The sequence below is a fragment of the Balaenoptera acutorostrata genome, chromosome 10 (genome assembly GCF_949987535.1).
Source record: "Balaenoptera acutorostrata chromosome 10, mBalAcu1.1, whole genome shotgun sequence".
Lineage (NCBI taxonomy): Eukaryota > Metazoa > Chordata > Mammalia > Artiodactyla > Balaenopteridae > Balaenoptera > Balaenoptera acutorostrata.
This window is the reverse complement of record NC_080073.1, coordinates 13,756,311-13,777,320: the sequence shown is the minus strand read 5'-3', so window position 1 is coordinate 13,777,320 and position 21,010 is coordinate 13,756,311. Positions and strand designations below refer to the sequence as shown.

Here is a 21,010-nt window from a genome sequence, read left to right as displayed (position 1 = left end):
TAGGTAAATCCATAAAGACAGAGTGAACCAGAGCAGAACTTAGGAGGGTTTAGGGTGTGATTTTTAGTGGATATGTGTTTTCTTTTAGGGTGGTACAATATTCTGGAATTATCTAATGATGATGGCTTAACAACCTTATGGATATACTAAAAACTACTTGTCTTAGTCTGTTCAGGCTGCTATAACAAAATACCACAGACTGGGTGGCTTGTAAACAGCAGTTCATAGTTCTGGAGGCTGGAAGTCCAAGATCAAGATGTCAGCTTGATCAGTTTCTGATCAAAGACTTCTTGCAAATCGCAGATTGCCCACTTCTCTTTGTGTCCTCATTTGGTGGAAGAGGCAAGGGATCTCTGGAGTCTATTTTATAAAGGCACTGATCCCATTCGCGTGGGCTCTGTCTTCAGGACCAAATCACCTGTCAAAGACCCCACCTCCTAATACCATCATATCATATCACATAAGGCATGAGTTTTCAAGACAGAATTTGGAGGGACGCAAACATTCAGACCAGGGCACCACTTAATTGTACATTTTAAGACGGTGAGTTATATACTGTGTGAACTATATCTCAACAAAAAGTAAGTCTTCTGAGAAACAAAACTAACACAAGTGTTACTACCTCCTGAGAGAGCCTGTCTTGCTGTCAGGAAGTCAGGGTTACTGGAGCCAACTTCCCTCAGACATGATTCACGGGATTATAAACCTATACCTTATCTTAAAGACAAATTGACTGCATTGACCAAGGACACACATAATTAGTGGCATAATCCGAGTCCAAGTTTCTCAAAGTCCAGCCCCTCGTGTCTCTACCACTTCCAAAGGGCAGCTACTGCAATAAGTGAAAAAGAATGAGGGACAAACCTCCCTGGCAGCATGAACCCTCTGACTTTAACTCAACCTGAGGTGTCATATTGGATCCCTCTGGAAGCGAGAAGGAAGGAGAGCTTCTGTGCTGTGAGAGGGATCTTGAGGAGTCAGGATGTGCACTGACTTCACCACTTCACCGATTTTCAATTTTGTCCCATATCAGCATCTGTAGGGAGCAGAACATCTTTTCATTTCCTGCCTGTCTGTACCAAACACCCTGGGGGCCAAAATTAAAAACCCATAGTATTGACTATGTGATTACCACACACCCCATCAGAGGGTTATGTCCCAGACCAAAGTCTTGAAAATACTTTTGATACAAAAAGGGAAGGCAGTTGCCTGGATTAAGAGTGCCTGAGGGAAACATGATGTCATATCTATTATTTGAAAGGTATGAAGGTTGTAATGCATACGTTGCTTGAACTAGTTAAGTAAAAGGAAACAAAAATCAATATAAACTCCCTCGTTTCAGCTATAGTGCTTCCACTTAGATGACATCTACACCAGAAAGGAATTAACACAGCTAGAAACGTATTCTGCTTGTTGATGTGGAAACAAATGTCAAAACAAACAACTTAGGATCAACCTGAGATACTACAGAAGAAAGCATTACTCTTTTCTAAGGAACTTTGAAGGCTAGGCCAGTGGTTAACATAGCAATCCCTTGCAGCAGATACGTTACTTCCACAGTCAGAGATTCACAGGCTGTCAAAGTTGTGCTCTCATCCAATCTGTCTCTACTTGGGCAGATTTGAAAAGCAGTGAACAAAAAGATTAATTCCTTTGCCCAAGTTCACATGGCTAATGACTTTCAGAGCAAGGGTTAAATTGAGAAGGTTTGATTTACTTTTCTCACAATAATAATAACTTTTTCTGATTTCGACTTGATAATTGTTTTCTTGTTATTATGTCATAACATGTCTAAACTCTATTTATGTAAATGGACATGGAATTTTATTATTAGAGGTGTTTAGGACAAAAGCTTTTGATTGCCTTTGTCAACTGTTTCCCCACTGGAGATGGTGGTTTTTGGTAGGTTGTCTAATAATCCCCTATAGACTTTTGATACAGCAGCAAATAAATTTTGAGAAGAGATTATTAAAGTTAGAACTTTTTATTTCTTTGAAAATACTTACACATTCTTTACTAATTTATTCACTTATTTGGTTATTTACTAAGCATCTATTACATGCTATGTGGTGATAGATGTTGGGCATACAAAGTTATTTGTGGTTTAGTCCATGGTTTAAGGAGCTTATAATCTTGATTTTAAATCTTGAACTTAAATCCAGATTTAAGTGAGAAATCTAGGCAAAATACACTATCCTTCTCAATGAACCATAATGTTAAAATATCAGGAGCTATTTCCTTGGTACAACCTATAGCGGAAAGCACCGTGATCCTGGGGCTGAGATAAATCTGGGTTCAAAACCTTTCTCTAAGTGTAGTTACTAAATGTATGAAATAGAAAAAATTGCTTAATTCTCTGAGAAATTAGATGTAAAATACTTAGCACAGTGGCTGGCCTGTAATCAGGGTGTAATAGCAATAAAATGGCCATAACCTTCTTCCCCCTTTACCACTGAGTCCCAATACAAGCGATGTACTTACGTCTACTTCATAGACTCCAGTGGATCCTGAATTACATAGTATAAACAAAGAGGGAAGAGAACAGTGGGAGTGAGAGAGAAGGAGAGAATGCCAAAATCTGGCCTATCATGAATAAAACTGTGGAGGAAAGGTCAAAAGTGATACTGTTTAATTTTGTTGTGAAGTAGACTAAGAAGGGGGCAGGTCACAACCTCCCTTTGTAGGTAGGGAAGGAAAAGAAGGCAGGATTGATGACCATTTCTCTTATGTAATTATATTATTCTAAGAATAAATCTGTATCTTGTTCTCTCTATAGCCATATAGATACAAATGCTTATAAGCATTTTATTACTGTATATATACCCACTCTCTCGGGCTGTATGCTAATATTTGAATTAGAGAATTTTGAAATAGAGAATACTATATCACCCATCTAATATTTTATTAACTATTAATAATTATTATTTTACCTGATGGTTCACATTTCTTACCATTGAAACATTACTTAGAGTCCTGGGCAACTTATTCATTACTGATGATGATGATGATGATGATAATAATAATAACAGCAATAATTAGTGTCCACCAGTCTCCTCTAAATCCTCTAAATACATTATATAAATTATATTGGGCCTAAGATGACTAATATCATCATTTCTGCATTATAGAGGGGCAGCTAAATCATAGTGGCTGAAGATCATGCAGGAATGGCTTCACCAATACCAGGTATCTCACTCCTACTCTCACCTGGTCAACACCAGCCTCAGACCTTAGCAGGGACCTTCTGGAGCAACACTCTTCTTTTTATAGGTCGTCTCCTGAGCAGGAACTCAACCTTTCTGTCCCTCCCCCAGTGTCTGTGCAGTTTAGCCCTTCATCATCTTCCTCCCTAGTTACTGGTTAACCCGTTACTCTGGAGAAAACTATATTAAAATGTGTAGATGTTACCTACCAAAATTGCTTTATATTTTGCATGCAGCCACAGTGTAGTGATCCTGCTTTCTCTCCCAGGAGGTATGTTTCCCCCAGCTCCCCACATTTTATATCCCTTCAAATTGTCTCTTTGTTTTTCTCCACCCCCTGGGGTAATAGTCATTATCTCTCCCTCTGACCTACTCCTGCTCTGTTCTATCTCCCTCCCTCCTGCCTTCCTTTACTTTCTCAGTCTAATTATATCTTAGCTTAGGATACAGATGTAAAGCTAATGAAATTGTCTTTAAACACTCCTTCAAACTCCCAGCTGTTCACCTCCCTCTGTGTTGAAATGAGTAAAGTTTTAATTTATTTGTTTAAAACTCACTAGGCTAATGTATTCATATATGCAGATGCAGTATGCACTTTGTATATGCTATCTTCTGTGCTTCCTTTAAAGGAAAGGGTGAAATTCTCTAACAAAGTCTTATCCACAGAAAAAAATACCCCCCCCCATGGGAATTACAATAATTCAAAGAACAAAGCAAAACCAAAATAAATTCCCATCTCTGAGCAAAAGAGTAAATAATAAAAATGCAGCAGTATTTGTCTGGGTCAACAGTTTTTGCCAGAACTCGATGTGATATTCTCTGTAGAATTTCACTGAAAAGTTATGAACTTCTGCTAAGACTGGCAAATAGGAGTTGCACACAAGTGATCTTTGTAAAATAAAAATTGTCAAGTAAAAGTGAATTCTCCCCTCTCCTCTTGTTTCTCTTAGGCAGAATTCTTAGACACCCTCTTTGGGACTGCTTGTCTCCCCAGTGGTGTGATATTTGCACAAAAACTTGGTTTTAACATAGTATTTATCTAACTGGAAATAGAGTCAAGTTTGAAGTTGGTGCTCTATATTCCTTGTGTTTCCCTTATGATTTCAAAGACTTGCTTTATTCAGTAGCATTCAAGATGAGGAAAGGGGGGCCCTGAACCAAGATGGTGGAGTAGAAGGACGTGCTCTCACTCCCTCTTGTGAGAACACCAGAATCACAACTAGCTGCTGGACAGTCATCGACAGGAAGACACTGGAACTCACCAAAAAAGATACCCCGCATCCAAAAACAAAGGAGAAGCCACAATGAGACGGTAGGAGGGGCACAACCACAGTATAATCAAATCCCATAACTGCTGGGTGGGCGACTCACAGACTGAAGAACACTTATACCACAGAAGCCCACCCACTGGAGTGAAGGTTCTGAGCCCCACGTCAGGCTTCCCAACCTGAGGGTCCAGCTACGGGAGGAGGAATATCTACAGAATCAGACTTTGAAGGCTAGTGGGATTTGATTGCAGGACTTTGACAGGACTGGGGGAAACAGAGACTCCACTCTTGGAGGGCACACACAAAGTAGTGTGCTCATCGGGACACAGGGGAAGGAGCAGTGACCCCAGGAGAGATTGAACCAGACCTACCTGCTAGTGTTGGAGGGTCTCCTGCAGAGGCGGGGTGTGGCTGTGGCTCACCTTGGGGACACAGACACTGGCAGCAGAAGTTCTGAGAAGTACTCCTTGGTGTGAGCCCTCCCAGAGTTAGCCCCACCAAAGAGCCCCCGGGTAGGCTCCAGTGTTAGGTCGCCTCAGGCCAAACAAGCAGCAGGGAGGGAACCCAGCCCCACCCATCAGCAGTGAAGCGGATGAAAGTTTTACTGAGCTCTGCACACCAAAGCAACATCCAGCTCTACCCACCACCAGTCCCTCCCATCAGGAAACTTGCACAAGCCTCTTAGATAGCCTCATCCACCAGAGGGCAAACAGCAGAAGCAAGAAGAACTACAGTCCTGCAGCCTGTGGAACAAAAACCACATTCACAGAAAGATAGACAAGATGAAAAGGCAGAGGGCTATGTACCAGATGAAGGAACAAAATAAAACCCCAGAAAAACAACTAAATGAAGTGGACATAGGCAACCTTCCAGAAAAAGAATTCAGAATAATGATAGTGCAGATGACAAAGGACCTCGGGAAAAAAATGGAGACAAAGATCGAGAAGAAGGAAGAAATGTTTAACCAAGACGTAGAAGAATTGAAGAACAAACAAACAGAGATGAACAATACAATAACTGAAATGGAAACTATACTAGAAGGAATCAATAGCAGAATAACTGAAGCAGAGGAACGGATAAGTGACCTGGAATACAAAATGGTGGAATTCACTGCTGCAGAACAGAATAAAGAAAAAAGAATGAAAAGAAATGAAGACAGCCTAAGAGACCTCTGGGACAACATTAAACGCAATAACATTCGCTTTATAGGGATCCCAGAAGGAGAAGAGAGAGAGAAAGGACCCGAGAAAATATTTGAAGAGATTATAGTCGAAAACTTCCCTAACATGGGAAAGGAAATAGCCACCCAAGTCCAGGAAGCGCAGAGAGTCCCATACAGGATAAAGCCAAGGAGAAACACGCTGAGACACATAGTAATCAAATTGGCAAAAATTGAAGACAAAGAAAAATTATTGAAAGCAACAAGGGAAAAACGACAAATAACATAAAAGGGAACTCCCATAAGGTTAACAGCTGATTTCTCAGCAGAAACTCTACAAGCCAGAAGGGAGTGGCATGACATACTTAAAGTGATGAAAGGGTAGAACCTACAACCAAGATTACTCTACCCAGCAAGGATCTCATTCAGATTTGATGGAGAAATCAAAAGCTTTACAGACAAGCAAAAGCTAAGAGAATTCAGCACCACCAAACCAGCTCTACAACAAAAGCTAAAGGAACTCCTCTAAGTGGAAAACACCAGGGAAGAAAAGGACCCACAAAAACAAACCCAAAACAATTAAGAAAATGGTCATAGGAAATACATATCGATAATTACCTTAAACGTGAATGGATTAAATGCTCCAACGAAAAGTCACAGGCTTGCTGATTGGATACAAAAACAAGACCCATATATATGCTGTCTACAAGAGACCCACTTCAGACCTAGGGACACATTCAGACTGAAAGTGAGGGGATGGAAAAAGATATTCCATGCAAATGGAAATCAAAAGAAAGCTGCAGTAGCAGTACTCATATCAGAAAAAATAGACTTTAAAATAAAGAATGTTACAAGAAACAAGGAAGGACACTTCATAATGATCAAGGGATCAATCCAAGAAGAAGATATAACAATTATAAATATATATGCACCCAACATAGGAGCACCACAATACATAAGGCAACTGCTGACAGCTATAAAAGAGGAAATCGACAGTAACACAATAATAGTGGGAGACTTTAACACCTCACTTAACCAATGGTCAGATCATCCAGACAGAAAATTAGTAAGGAAACACAAGCTTTAAATGACACAATAGACCAGATAGATTTAATTGATATTTATAGGACATTCCATCCAAAAACAGCAGATTACACTTTCTTCTCAAGTGCACATGGAACATTCTCCAGGATAGATCACATCTTGAGTCACAAATCAAGCCTCGGTAAATTTAAGAAAATTGAAATCATATCAAGCATCTTTTCTGACCTCAACACTATGAGAATAGAAATGAATTACAGGGAAACAAATGTAAAAAACACAAACACATGGAGGCTAAACAATACGTTACTAAATAACCAAGAGATCACTGAAGAAATCAAAGAGGTAATCAAAAAATGCCTAGAGACAAATGACAATGCAAACACGACGATCCAAAACCTATGGGATGCAGCAAAAGCAGTTCTAAGAGGGAAGTTTATAGCTATACAAGCCTAACTCAAGAAACAAGAAACATCTCAAATAAACAATCTAACCTTACATCTAAAGGAACTAGAGAAAGAAGAACAAAAGTACCCCAAAGTTAGCAGAAGGAAAGAAATCATAAAGATCAGAGCAGAAATAAATGAAATAGAAACCAAGAAAACAGTAGCAAAGATCAATAAAACTAAAAGCCGGTTCTTTGAGAAGATAAGCAAAATTGATAAACCATTAACCAGACTCATCAAGAAAAAGAGGGATAGGACTCAAATCAATACAATTAGAAATGAAAAAGGAGACATTACAACAGACACCGCAGAAATACAAAGCATCCTAAGAGACTACTACAGGCAACTCTATGCCAATAAAATGGACAACCTGGAAGAAATGGACAAATTCTTAGAAAGGTATAACCTTCCAAGACTGAACCAGGAAGAAATGGAAAATATGAACAGACCAATCACAAGTAATGGAATTGAAACTGTGATTAAAAATCTTCCAACAAACAAAACTCCAGGACCAGATGGCTTCACAGGTAAATTCTATCAAACATTTAGAGAAGAGCTAACACCCATCCTTCTCAAACTCTTTCAAAAAATTGCAGAGGGAGGAACCCTCCCAAACTCATTCTATGAGGCCACCATCACCCTGATACCAAAACCAGACAAATATACTACAAAAAAAGAAAATTACAGACCAATATCACTGATGAATATAGATGCAAAAATCCTCAAAACAATACCAGCAAACAGAACACAACAACACATTAAAAGGATCATACACCATGATCAAGTGGGATATATCCCAGGGATGCAAGGATTCTTCAGTATATGCCAATCAATCAATGTGATACACCATATTAACAAATTGAAGAATAAAAACCATATGATCATCTCAATAGATGCAGAAAAAGCTTTTGACAAAATTCAACACCCATTTATGATAAAAACTCTCCAGAAAGTGGGCATAGAGGGAAACTACCTCAACATAATAAAGGCCATATATGGCAAACCCACAGCAAACATCATCCTCAAAGGTGAAAAACTGAAAGCATTTCCTCTAAGATCAGGAAAAAGACAAGGATGTCCACTCTCACCACTATTATTCAACATAGTTTTGGAAGTCCTAGCCACGGCAATCAGAGAAGAAAAAGAAAAAAAAGGAATACAAATTGGAAAAGAAGACGTAAAACTGCCACTGTTTGCAGATGACATGATACTATACATAGAGAATCCTAAAGATGCCACCAGAAAACTACTAGAGCTAATCAATGAATTTGGTAAAGTTGCAGGATACAAAATTAATGCCCAGAAATCTCTTGCATTCCTATACACTAATGATGAAAAATCTGAAAGAGAAATTAAGGAAAAACTCCCATTTACCATTGCAACAAAAAAAATAAAATATCTAGGAATAAACCTACCTAAGGAGACAAAAGACCTGTATGCAGAAAACTATAAGACACTGATGAAAGAAATTAAAGATGATACCAACAGATGGAGAGATATTCCATGTTCTTGGATTGGAAGAATCAATATTGTGAAAATGACTATACTACCCAAAGCAATCTACAGATTCAATGCAATCCCTATCAAATTGCCAAGGCATTTTTTACAGAACTAGAAAAAAAATCTTAAAATTTGTATGGAGACACAAAAGACCCCAAATAGCCAAAGCAGTCTTGAGGGAAAAAAACGGAGCTTGAGGAATCAGACTCCCTGACTTCAGACTATATTACAAAGCTACAGTAATCAAGACAATATGGTACTGGCACAAAAACAGAAACACGGATCCATGGAACAAGATAGAAAGCCCAGAGACAAACCCACACATCTATGGTCAACTAATCTATGACAACGGAGGCAAGGGTATACAATGGAGAAAAGACAGTCTCTTCAATAAGTGGTGCTGGGAAAACTGGATAGCCACATTTAAAAGAATTAAATTAGAACACTGCCTAACACCATACACAAAAATAAACTCAAAATGGATTACAGACCTAAATGTAAGACCGGACACTATAAAACTCTTAGAGGCAAACATAGGAAGAACACTCTTTGACATAAATCACAGCAAGATCTTTTTTGATCCACCTCCTACAGTAATGGAAATAAAAACAAAAATAAACAAATGGGACCTAATGAAACATAAAAGCTTTTGCAAAGCACAGGAAACTACAAATAAGATGAAAAGACAACCCTCAGAATGGGAGAAAATATTTGCAAACGAATCGACAGACAAAGAATTAATCTCCAAAATATGTAAACAGCTCACGCAGCTCAATATTAAAAAAACAAACAACCCAATCCAAAAATGGGCAGAAGACCTAAATAGACATTTCTCCAAAGAAGACATACAGATGGCCAAGAAGCACATGAAAAGCTGCTCAACATCACTAATTATTAGAGAAATGCAATTGAAACTACAATGAGGTATCACCTCACACCAGTTAAAATAGGCATCATCAGAAAATCTGCAAACAACAAATGCTGAAGAGGGTGTGGAGAAAAGGGAACCCTCTTGCACTGTTGTTGGGAATGTAAATTGATAGAGCCACTATGAAGAACAGTATGGAGGTTCCTTAAAAAACTAAAAATAGAGTTACCAGATGACCCAGCAATCCCACTACTGGGCACATACCCAGAGGAAACCATAATTCAAAAAGACACATGCACCCCTGTGTTCATTGCAGCACTATTTACAATAGCCAGTTCATGGAAGCAACCCAAATGCCCATTGATAGACGGATGGATAAAGAAGATGTGGTACATATATACAATGGAATATTACTCAGCCATAAAAAGGAATGAAATTGGGTCATTTGTTGAGACGTGGATGGATCTAGAGACTGTCATACCGAGTGAAGTAGGTCGAAAGAGAAAAACAAATATCGTATATTAACGCATATATGTGGAACCTAGAAAAATGGTACAGATGAACCAGTTTGCAGGGCAGAAATTGAGACACAGATGTAGAGAACAAACGTATGGACACCAAGGGGTGAAAGCGGCAGGGGGATGGGGAGGGGTGTAATGAGTTGGGCGATTGGGATTGACGTATATACATTGATGTGTATAAAATTGATGACTAATAAGAACCTGCTGTATAAAAAAATAAATAAAATTAATTTAAAAAATAAAAAGTTGAGGAAAGGGAAAAGGAGATTATCAGTCAATTGTACTTCATAATTGTTTATGATTTCATAATATCTAAATTAATCCCCAATTCAATAAAGAAGTAAATGAATAAATGTTTTGTTCAGTGATTTGGAATCACTTTTGAAGAAAATGTAACTATGCGTAGTAATGAATGAAAGTAATTACCACTTATAGTGATACTTATTTCTTTATATATACATGTATTAAATCATTATGTTGGATACCTTAAATTAATACAGTGTTGTAGGTCAGTTATATTGCAGTAGACTGAGGGAAAAACAAACACCAACATCAAAAAATTTTTAAAAATACACACACAGAGAAGAAATCACTCTTGAAGTTTGTTCTTAGCTTTTTATTATGTTAATGAATAGAAATCCGAGGAATCTAGAACAATATTTGCCACTTTGTAGTTTTATAACTTTAAGTAAATAACTCTACCACTTAAAACCTGAGATTCTGCATAAGTAAATAATGGAATGGAAGCAAAATGAGTTTTCTGGGCTAGTGTTACCCTCACTGACACTTCAGTGATCATCTATTTCTGTTCAATCTGTATACTCCTTGTATACAGAGTATTATTATTTAGTCCAATTTTTTTTAGCCAGCATTTTATTTATTTATTTATTTAAATTGAAGTATGGTTCATTTGCAGTGTTGTGTTAGTTTCAGATGTACAGCAAAATGATTTATATATGTATATGTGTATATATATATATATATGCTTTTCAGTTTCTTTTCTATTACTTTATACTTTATTACAAGATATTTACTTCCATTTTTATTAACTCTGTTTTTTACCAAAAGAACTTCATCATAGCAGTGTCATTTGTTACAAGTAAAAAATAACCATAAAAGTAAATATTATAGAAACAAATGCGTGAAAGCCTGGCTTGTTCTCAGATGACTCTGATTCCGAGTCCTGATTTTTCTCCACAAAAATAAGACTGTCAAATGTTAGACAGGTTTTTAAGACATGCTGACATCAACTCAGACTTTCTTCTTTATTTTAATCAGAAGAAATCAAAGAGAATTCAAGAAGGAATGAATTTATTCTGGAGTGAGTCAGTATTATTTAGTGCCTTGTCTCTGTACAGTCTAAAAATTATGTCTCATACCAGTGCTGTGCATCCCACATTTTGGGAAATGCTAATATAGAAGGTTGACATTTTCTCACTCTCAAAATAGATGTAATACCCCAGCGTGATGTATCAGATGCACCCTGGCGGTATGGATTCAGGTATATCATATTTTTATGTGAGATTATGTTCTCTTCATGCCTTATTTTTTATATGTGGAAATAATTGTATTTTTGACCCCATGTACTATGCAAAAATTAGTATAAATCAATTGTGGGCTAAGCATGTAACAATACTGTTATATTGCTTTTATTATTCTATTTAATGATGTTCAAAGGTTTTGTAAATAGAAAGAATATGACCCATCTTCTTACTTACCTCTGCCTATCCAGAATATCACACAGTGAGTGACATAAAGGGGCCGGACTAACCTCTGAATGGGGTCCTGGAACAGGGACCGCCTGGCATATAATATTATTGGGATTAGAGGCCCTTTAAGCACATGATATTTTGACAGAGTGCTGAGTAGTTGCGGTATTAGTTGTGTGAGATTTAACACAGAAACCATTCTTAAAGTCTGAGAGAGTCCAGTTGCCTCTTACAAGTGGGACTTAGGAGTTTCTTTGGTTTCAGTGCCTTATTTTTAACATTCTTTGAAGTGCCTTTCAGTTCAGTGATCTGTGAAAGTGCAATCTTGTTTCTGTTTTTAGCCATCCACTGCTGTTATCATAATAAGCCCAATGTTTTAAACGTGTGTCTTCTAGTATAATTTCTCCTTAGGCAGGACTATCTAAGCCATTCATTCCCCACCCACAAAGATATCTGGATAATGGAAGCATTAGAAGAATGCTAGGGTCATTCTCAACTTTTTTTTCTCTTTATAAAGTAGTAATGAACATTTATTGACTCATGCAAGTTTTTTTTTTGTCAGGAATTTGGGAACAGCTTAGCTGGGGGGTTCTGACCTCAGGAAGTGGCAGTCAGATGTCATCTGGGGCTGCAATTTCTGAAGGCTTGACTGGGGCCGGAGGATCCACTTTCAGGTTGGCTCCGTCACATCCATGGATGGCAAGCTCATCCTGGCAGTTGGAGGGGGGCCTCTGCTTCTCCACACAGAGCTCCTCTGTGTCTGCTGTGTGTCTTCATGGCAGAGCCCTCGGCTTCCTCCAAGAGCAAATGGCCCAGAGAGAAAGCAAAAGGAAGCCGCAGTGCCTAGGTGCAAGCCATGGTGGTCGAAGGCCATTTCTTCCCTATTCTGTTTGTCAAAGTGAGTCCCTGTGTTCTGTTTACACTATAGGGAAGGGCATTAGGCTCCATCCTTCAGAAGGAGGAGCGTCAAAGAATTTAAAACCACCCCAATCCACTTCCCTTCATCTCCTGTGTTCCCGCAGTGGGGCAGACTCTCAGCACTTCTTAGGGAGATGACGCAGAACAGTTCTAACTGGTCTTCTCATGTTCACTCTTCTTCCACTCTTCTCCATTTCTGTTCCATTCTCCACATAGCAGCCAAAGTGATCATTTAAAAACGTAAATCTACCTTATCACGCTTCTTAACTTTGAGTGGCTTATTACTGCACATGGAATAAAATGTAGAGGCCTGTGTCCTATGTATGATGTCCCTGCCTTCTTCTCTCACCTCTTCCCATGCAACTCTCTGCCAGGCTCATTAAGAATTCTAACCGCTCCATAACTGAAATAAGTTAGTCTCTTCCTGGCGCAGGACATTTACACCTGCTGTTCACTCTGTCTTGGTCTTTCCCCTTGTTTTTCTGTGACTGGCTTTATTCTTTGACTTTGCACTTTAATCCCTCTCCATCAGAGAAACTTACCTGATGAAACTAAAGCAGCACCTTTCCACTGGTCTCTCTTTTCTTTAAAAAAAAAAAAAAAAACTTTATTGGAGTATAATTGACATGTAACAAACTCACCATTTAAAAAACGTACAAATTTATACATTTTGACTTATGTGTACAACTACGAAACCATCACCGCAAGTAAAATAATCCATCACGCCAAAAGTTTCCTCATGGCCCTTCATAAAGAGCATCCTTCATTGTTTCCTGAATTAACCTGCTACTTAATCATTACAGTGCTTATGACAGTTTACATGCACTAATTGCTCTTATTTCAGTCTGTACTAACTTACTTGTGTGTCTCTACAATTAAATTGTACGTTTCACGTAAAGAGAAAATGTGTCTGTAGAATTCAGTGCTGTATCTCCATGATCACGTTGCCTGGAACTTTGTAGATGTTTGATAATTTTTTTGAATAAATGATCAGTTAAGCATACTATCAACTGACAAGGGCCCTTAAAGAGACACAGGTCAAGTGCTCTGGTGCTAAGTCAGGAAGTTGGCAGTGTCAAGGAGATTAGGATTCACTTAAGAATGTAGGGTTTGGTGCTATTGTAGCTGCCCTTTCAATATGAGTAGGTTTGTGAATTTTAACAAAGCAGGTGAAAGCCTTCTGAATCTGCAAAAGAGAATGAGGTACATATGTTTAAAGAATAAACAAAGAAAAACAAGATCCCCATTGGGCTGTCATGTAGGGTGAGAAGAAGAAGAAGAAAGGTGAGCATTGAATGCCATGTATAGTAACCTGGTCTTTATTTCAGTAGAGAAAGAGAAACAATCATTGAAGTTTTTTAGCCTGACCCCAACTTTTAGTCATCTTGTCCTTACCTCAGTGCAATTAATATCGCACCAGTAGATGAGATAACACATGTGATTGTCTTTAAAACCTTTTCTTTACTTGTCTTTACATGATTTCCATCATTCTTAAAGAAGAAAAGTTAGGAAAATACAAATATCATTCAAAATATGTGTTTGAACTTCTCTTAAAGAGAAGATCGGTTTAACCATTTTCTGGAGTGGTCCATTCTGTGTTGGTAGCAAATAAAGTGTTTATTTTTAAGGTTTTCGTAGCCTTAGAAATGTTTACACAGATGTTAGGAAATACATTTTGTACATAACAAAATAGATGCTTTGTCCGCATTTATTTTGGTATTTATTGTATTATACTGAGTGGTTGTAATTAGGTCACTATATTGGGGAGAGAAGCAGTGTCAGAATGGGGAGTCTGAATTTGAATTTGGATATCTTTAAGGAGATTTCTTTCCTCTACGATCCCTAATTTGAGCATACATGGCACTCATTCACCATTTTCTGAACTCACATATTGTGTATGCCTGCACAATTGTAACATACACAATAAGAAGAATAACAAATATATGGGCTATACACTTTCTAAATATGTTAAAACATCCATTTGATATACCAAGTACAATAAAATCTATAACTCTCTTTGATTTAATTTTATGTTTTGGCGGTTATTGACTGACTAACAGCATGGAGAATTATGGCCAATAAGTAAATAACATGACAGTGGAATGCCATGTGCATTCAAATAGTTCTTGACTATGAAACTTTCAGTAGTCTCTACCATGTGTTCATTCAGCACCTACAATATGACAAAAACTCAACTGAATGTATCTGCCTCCATTGATCTTCTCAGTTATCCTGGTAGGTAGATACACTGAAATCAACCCTGCTTAATAAATAAGAAAACTGTGGCTTAGATAGAACTTTCCCATAGTAACACTTTCCCATAGTAACATCACTTGTAAATTGTTGAACTGAATTGAAAGTTGAGTTTGTGGCCCCTGAAATGATCAGGCAATAGTTAATTGATTTTCAAGTCTGTGTGATGACACATTTTTATTTCATCTTAGAATCTGGATTGGGTATTTTTGATAGAATAGGTCATATTTTAGGTGGCCAGATTAAGGTTCCATAAGAATGTCCTGCGTTGGCTAAGGTCTAGATGTGTTGAAGATATTTTACCAAGTGGAACATGTGGGTCGATGGATTTCTTTCATCTTCTTCTAAACTGAATGATTAAAGCCAGTTTTGCCTTATAGCTACTGGTATCTGGTAAAAAATTAACCGTTTGGTACTAAGAAGAAGAGTAGAGACTATGTTATCATCATCACCATCTGAGGTAGTCACATATATTGATTACCTGTGATGTCCCAGTCAGTTCCAAACAGTTATACTTGTATTTAAATAAAATCATGTATTTCAATAAACATTGCAGTCTGGCAAGAATCACATTATTTTTACATAAATCGGTGTTTTCAGGCAGTCTCATTATTTTTGTATTTTAAGAATACTGTACCTTGAAGACCTTGACTTTTTTGGGAATGGCATGCAGATTGGGCTTCCTGAAAATCTATTGGCACATATTCAAGATAAATTTTCAAAAGTGGGAGATGATTTTGGGAACATAATGCATCACTTTGCTTACCTAGTTAATGACTGTCAGTCTGTATTTCATTGGAGAGCTACATTCTTGGAATAATGTTGAATAGTGTTCCTGAGAAGCTGTTTTCTTTTGAAAATTTGAAACATTACTGATCAAGATCCCTTAGACCGATTCTATGGATGAGGTAATATTTACATATCCATTGATTCCATGAAAATATGCAAATTCTTTGCTCTTCCTAAATAAATAATCTGGTAAAGGATGATTTCCCTGGAGTGTCTGGTTGATCAGGATATAATAGTGTGGAGCTTGGAGAGTTATTTAGTATTAGATCAGAAGAAAAGTGTGTGTGTATGTGTCTATGTGTCTTTCTGTGTAACTGTGTGTGTGTATTACTTGGGTATTTAGAGTAGTTTTTTCCTTACTCTTTTTCAAAGATAAATGTGATGAATTTTGCAGATTTCTTGTCTCTGATCTCAGCCTATTAGTGGAAACACTCAAGAACTGACTATATTTGGAAAAATTATAAAGTTTTTAAAGAAGTAATATTTATCATATTAGACACAGTTTCATATCACATTGAGTATGTGACCAGTGTTTAACCAGGTAAAATACAGAATTTGAGATATGATTTGAGTTATACTTTAGAGGGACTAGTACATCCTTTGATGGTGATACTATACTTTCTTTGCTTGTCTTAGGATTTCATGGCATATTTTTATTAACTCCTTTGAAACATTGGCCAGTATTACACAATTTACTAAGTATTTCTGTGGTGCATTCTTTCTATTAATATCAAATGCCTATAAATTTTATAGTAAAGTGATTTGTTTTGGGCATTTTAAAGATGATATTGTTCATAGTTGCTATGGCAGGTCCCATCTGACTCTACATACATCTCTCCCATAGATTTCAGGACATATTCCACAATGTCACACATCATGGACTAGAGAACAGGATTTATTGGGAAAGTCACATAGGTCAAGAGTTAGCACAGAGAAAAGCCAAAGGTCCCCTAATCCTCCATACCCAACCAAAAGATAAGTTAGAACCTGACTGCCTTGAGCCTGCAATGCGGGTTTGTGTTCCCGTCAAGGCCCCCTTCTCTCCAATGATCAACCTTTGTCAGTAAAGGATAAGCAGGCTGCTTGGCCCCAGGCAAGCTATTTGTAGGAGTTCTAGAATCCTGGGTCTGAGCTCCCAGAGACCTTAAGGCCCTGTGCGATGGTGTAGTTTCCCCTGCATGGAGCATGAGCTCGGGTGCAGCCTCTCCTACTGGGAGAGAGTAGGGCAGCCCCCATCCTAGTTGGCATGTTGTCCATGGACACCAAGTGAGCTTCTTTGTTTATCTTCAGACAGTACTGTTCTTTCAAACTACAACGGTAGATTTACATGATCCTTAAGCAGGCAGGTATAACATTTTGTCAAAGCTGGTCACCTCTTAGACAGAGTCTCATTACTTAGCGGAAGGTTCACTATAATAACCATGAGAATTATTTATCATTCTCTGTCCTAGGTGGGTGGCATTGCACTAATACTGGATAAAACAAATGAAGCGCTGTCATGTTTTTTCCCTTCTAGGAGTTTATGAGATGACACCATTCTCAGAGTCTAAACTTTTGGAATAAAGAATAGGACTAAAGTCTGTGCCTTCGCGTGAAGCTTTAATTAAAAGCAGTCAATGAACACCTATGTAGATATGTTAAACTTATTGATAATATTTTAAGGGTCCTGCGGTTTGAATGTAGATAGGATTAAATGTTTAAAATAGACCTTTTAACCACCCTGATATAAATATTTCTTTGGAGAGAAGCAGGTGAGAAGCATATTGAATTACGAATAACCCCCACATTAATTTACATGCAAATTAATTTACTAAACAAATTATAAGTTATCCATTGAGCACATTTATTTTATTTTAAGAGACTAATAAAATGGACATTTCTTGTCTTCCGAATTCTTTCTGTTTTTTCGTTTAGGTAAAAATGATGATGCTCACGATGATAATCCTAGTATGAACAATAGTAACAGCAATAATTTACGGGGTGTTTACTCTGGTGGTAGTAAAGAACCAAACCAGGTATGTTTTGGGTTGGCCAAAAAGTTCATTTGGGTGTTCCCATAACATTTTACGGGAAAACCTGAACGAACTTTTTGGCCAGCCCAGTATTTACATACTTGTATATGTGTGTGTATATATTCATTTAATCTGTACACCATCCCTGGGAGGTAGATTCTTTTATTACGTCTATTTTTCAGATAAGGAAACTTATAATTAGAGAAGTTCAATCGTTTGCCTTTCATCACTCTGCATGCGGGAGCAGGATTTGAATCTAGGCGGTATGACTCTAAGTCCCCGTGCTTGTTATCACTATTCGATACTGCCTCCTGTCCGCAAGTTGTAAGACCATCTTGCAGATATAATTTTAATTCATAAATGTCATGTGCTGAGGTTTTTTTTACGATTGGATGTTGAATTTACAGTGAATTGGCTCCACATCTGATTACCCATCATGTCTTTTTTGGTATTGCATACAGGACATAGTTAAATGTTAAGGGAAACATCCTTGATAATATCTTCTTCTTTGAGGTTATCTGACTTCCACACATAGTAAATATGAACTCAGAAATTGATTATTTAGGGAGATCATTGAACAAAATGTCTTGAGCTTTGTAGTGGGAAAGGGATAAAAGACCAGGTCACCACCAGGCATAGTTTGCAAATTCTTTGGCAGCTACGCTTGGCAGTCCCTGTGATTTCCAAGGCATTTGCAAGGCAACCTCCATTCTTTTGCACCTACTACTACTCTCCTAATCCTTTTTCTTACCAAGATTTCAGAGACTGTCATGAAAATTATAGCAAGGTCAGTCCTTTGTTATAAATTTAATAGGAACCAAAACATTGGGATGCAAAGGAAAGAACAGTGCCTCTTCTGAATTTGTCATGTCTCTTCTAAGTTCAGCATTAACACTTTAAATGAAGTTTCAGGAGCTTTCAAAGGTCTTTGGCAAGGAGCACCTTACGCTTGAATGAGAGAGCCTGAAAAAAAGTTCATGAAAATGCTAAGGCATTTTTGTCCTGACTTAGGGCCCCTGAGTCATAATTTTAATCAACTTCAGCATAGAGCTTTAGCAACATGGTACATCTGGTGACTGATGGCGCCCCAGCTGTTCCCACGGAAGGGTGCAAAAGAAAGAATCAGCAGCCTGAAGCCATGAAGACCAGCATCTGAGAAGCACTGCTGTGTGTCTATCAAAGTACCAACGGAGAGGAGCTCAGACTCAATCCGAACTGTTCCCCCAGTGTAAAGATGCTTGTGCATCAAGTGGCTACGGATGGGAAAATCGGACTTTATCAAGTCTCAGTTGTCAGAGAATGACATGATAGTGTTCAGCAGTCCCTTAAAACAGCCATTGTTTACCCCCATCTAATCCTATGACTTGAAAGTACAAGAAAAATATTGTGTTGAAAGTGTCACACTTTGTCAGTTTTTCTTCTCCCCTCCTCCTCCCTAATGAACTTTTTTTGCATCCATCCGTTCTAACCAGGCAGCTGCTGAAATTTTTATTCATGCTTTGGTCGCCTCAAGAATTGATTTTTGTAATTCTCTTTTACGACCTTCCCTTATCAGGCTATGTTGAGGCTGCAGCACACTCTGAATTCAGCAGGTGCTTGAAGCCTGGCAGCGTCTTACTGCCTCTCTTCCGCCTCCCTTTAGTGACTCCCAGTAGCAAACGCAATTGCTCCTCTGATTTTAATTTTTACTTGCTGTGTCACCAGACAACCTTGTTAGTCCTATCACTGAGCCCAGTTGGCAGTGTTAGGAGGTCTGAGTGGTTCCACACTCCTTAAACTGCAGTGGTATTAGCAAATACAATTGCACATTCGGAATCACCTAAACCTTATTATACAGGAAGTCTTCTGGCTTATTTCGAGGGAGAAAATGCTTTAGAGAGAAAAGAGAAAAAAATCAAAGCAAACTCTGTTTGCCTCTCAACATTCTAATCACCAATGATTGGAATTTTTAGGAACCAATTTCAGTTTTATGGTTCTAGCTAAAATTGAATTTATTGTATGTATGTATATGTATGTGTACATATGTACACATACATATATTTTTTTAATATGGTATTTGAAGTGCAATGAAGCCAGCACTCTTTCCTTGATTTTGTGTGTGTATCACTTTTATTCTATAATTCAAAAATATCAAGAAATCTATGTATCTTTAAGAGAAATTCAGTGAAGTTAAACACTAAAGGCAAATAAATATAAATAGCTCCTGGCAGCTAAGGCCCTACAAATCAGTTCAATTAGTTGATGTATTTATTTGTGCATGTACAGCCATGACATTTGTACAAATGTTGTCCCAACATATATACATAAATGGGGAGATAAAGATCCACTTCCTTGGTTTTGTAGCTGAACAAATTTCCTCAAGCTGTTACTAATGGTAACAACTTTTCCCATTTAAAAGGCATTTTCAAATGGGACAACAAGGTTGTTTTTTCTTTCCTTGGCCTTCAAAGTAATTTTTAATCTAAGAAAAATACACTTAAATGTATACAACAAAATACATTATTAATAATAACATCTGGTATTTGCTGAATATTTGCTATGTATCCAGCATTGTGTTAAATGTTTTACATGCAGTATCCCATTTTAATTTTCAGAATGGGTTAGTCAGTGGCAGTTATAGATATTCTATATACTAAGGAATCAGTGATGGCAATCTGGGTTTAGAGTAGACTATAGTAGACTTGTTTTGAAGCTGAATATCTATTTTAAGCACGTTATTTTTACATGGTGTATATGTTTTGGATCAATATAAATTTCCTTAAAAAATACATTCAGCCATAGCTGAAATAACGTGCTGGAAGTAATAAATAGCTTTTGCACAAAGGAAAGAAAAAATGCATTCAATCACGCTGTACATAAGACTAGGAAAATACCAGTTGTGCATTTCAGAGATTAGGAGGTATCCACATATAGGGGTTATGGTTGGAGTTTTGGCTAAAGCCCTTCTATACCACCCCTGGGCACTGATGCTAATTGTGGGTTACATTTTATCCATTTTACAGAAGATGAAACTAAGGCTTATAGAGTTTAAATGCTTTCTCAAGATCATACAGCTGGTAAATGGTGGAGGACTAACTCAAAACTAGTCTTTCTGAAGCCAGAATCTGTGAGCTGTTAACCACCATACAGCATCACCATCGTTAGTCCTCTGGTAATCTGTTTTCCATAAATCCCAAGTTTATGGCCTCTTTATTCTGATGTCATTTTCTCCATCCTTTTGGGTAGTTTAAAATAAACCCTGTTTGCAGCTTCAAAGATGGTGAGCAGCTAGACCAATGTGTGGTATTATTGCATAGGGTCAGAAGACACCCAGAAAGCCCATC

At 37.6% G+C, this 21,010-nt stretch overlaps 1 protein-coding gene and 1 long non-coding RNA gene across 5 annotated transcripts in view; one reads left to right on the top strand and one right to left on the bottom strand.

Moving 5' to 3' along the window:
* The window catches only part of CNTN4 (contactin 4), a 955,661-nt gene that overhangs the window by 472,712 nt on the left and 461,939 nt on the right, over positions 1–21,010 (top strand). The gene's annotated exons all lie outside the window — the stretch shown is intronic.
* LOC114239149 (uncharacterized) overlaps positions 13,133–21,010 on the bottom strand; it is a 72,305-nt gene continuing 64,427 nt past the window's right edge. The window contains exon 3 of the long non-coding RNA XR_003624340.2: positions 13,133–13,217. This is a non-coding gene — a long non-coding RNA (uncharacterized LOC114239149). The remainder of the gene's footprint in view (positions 13,218–21,010) is intronic.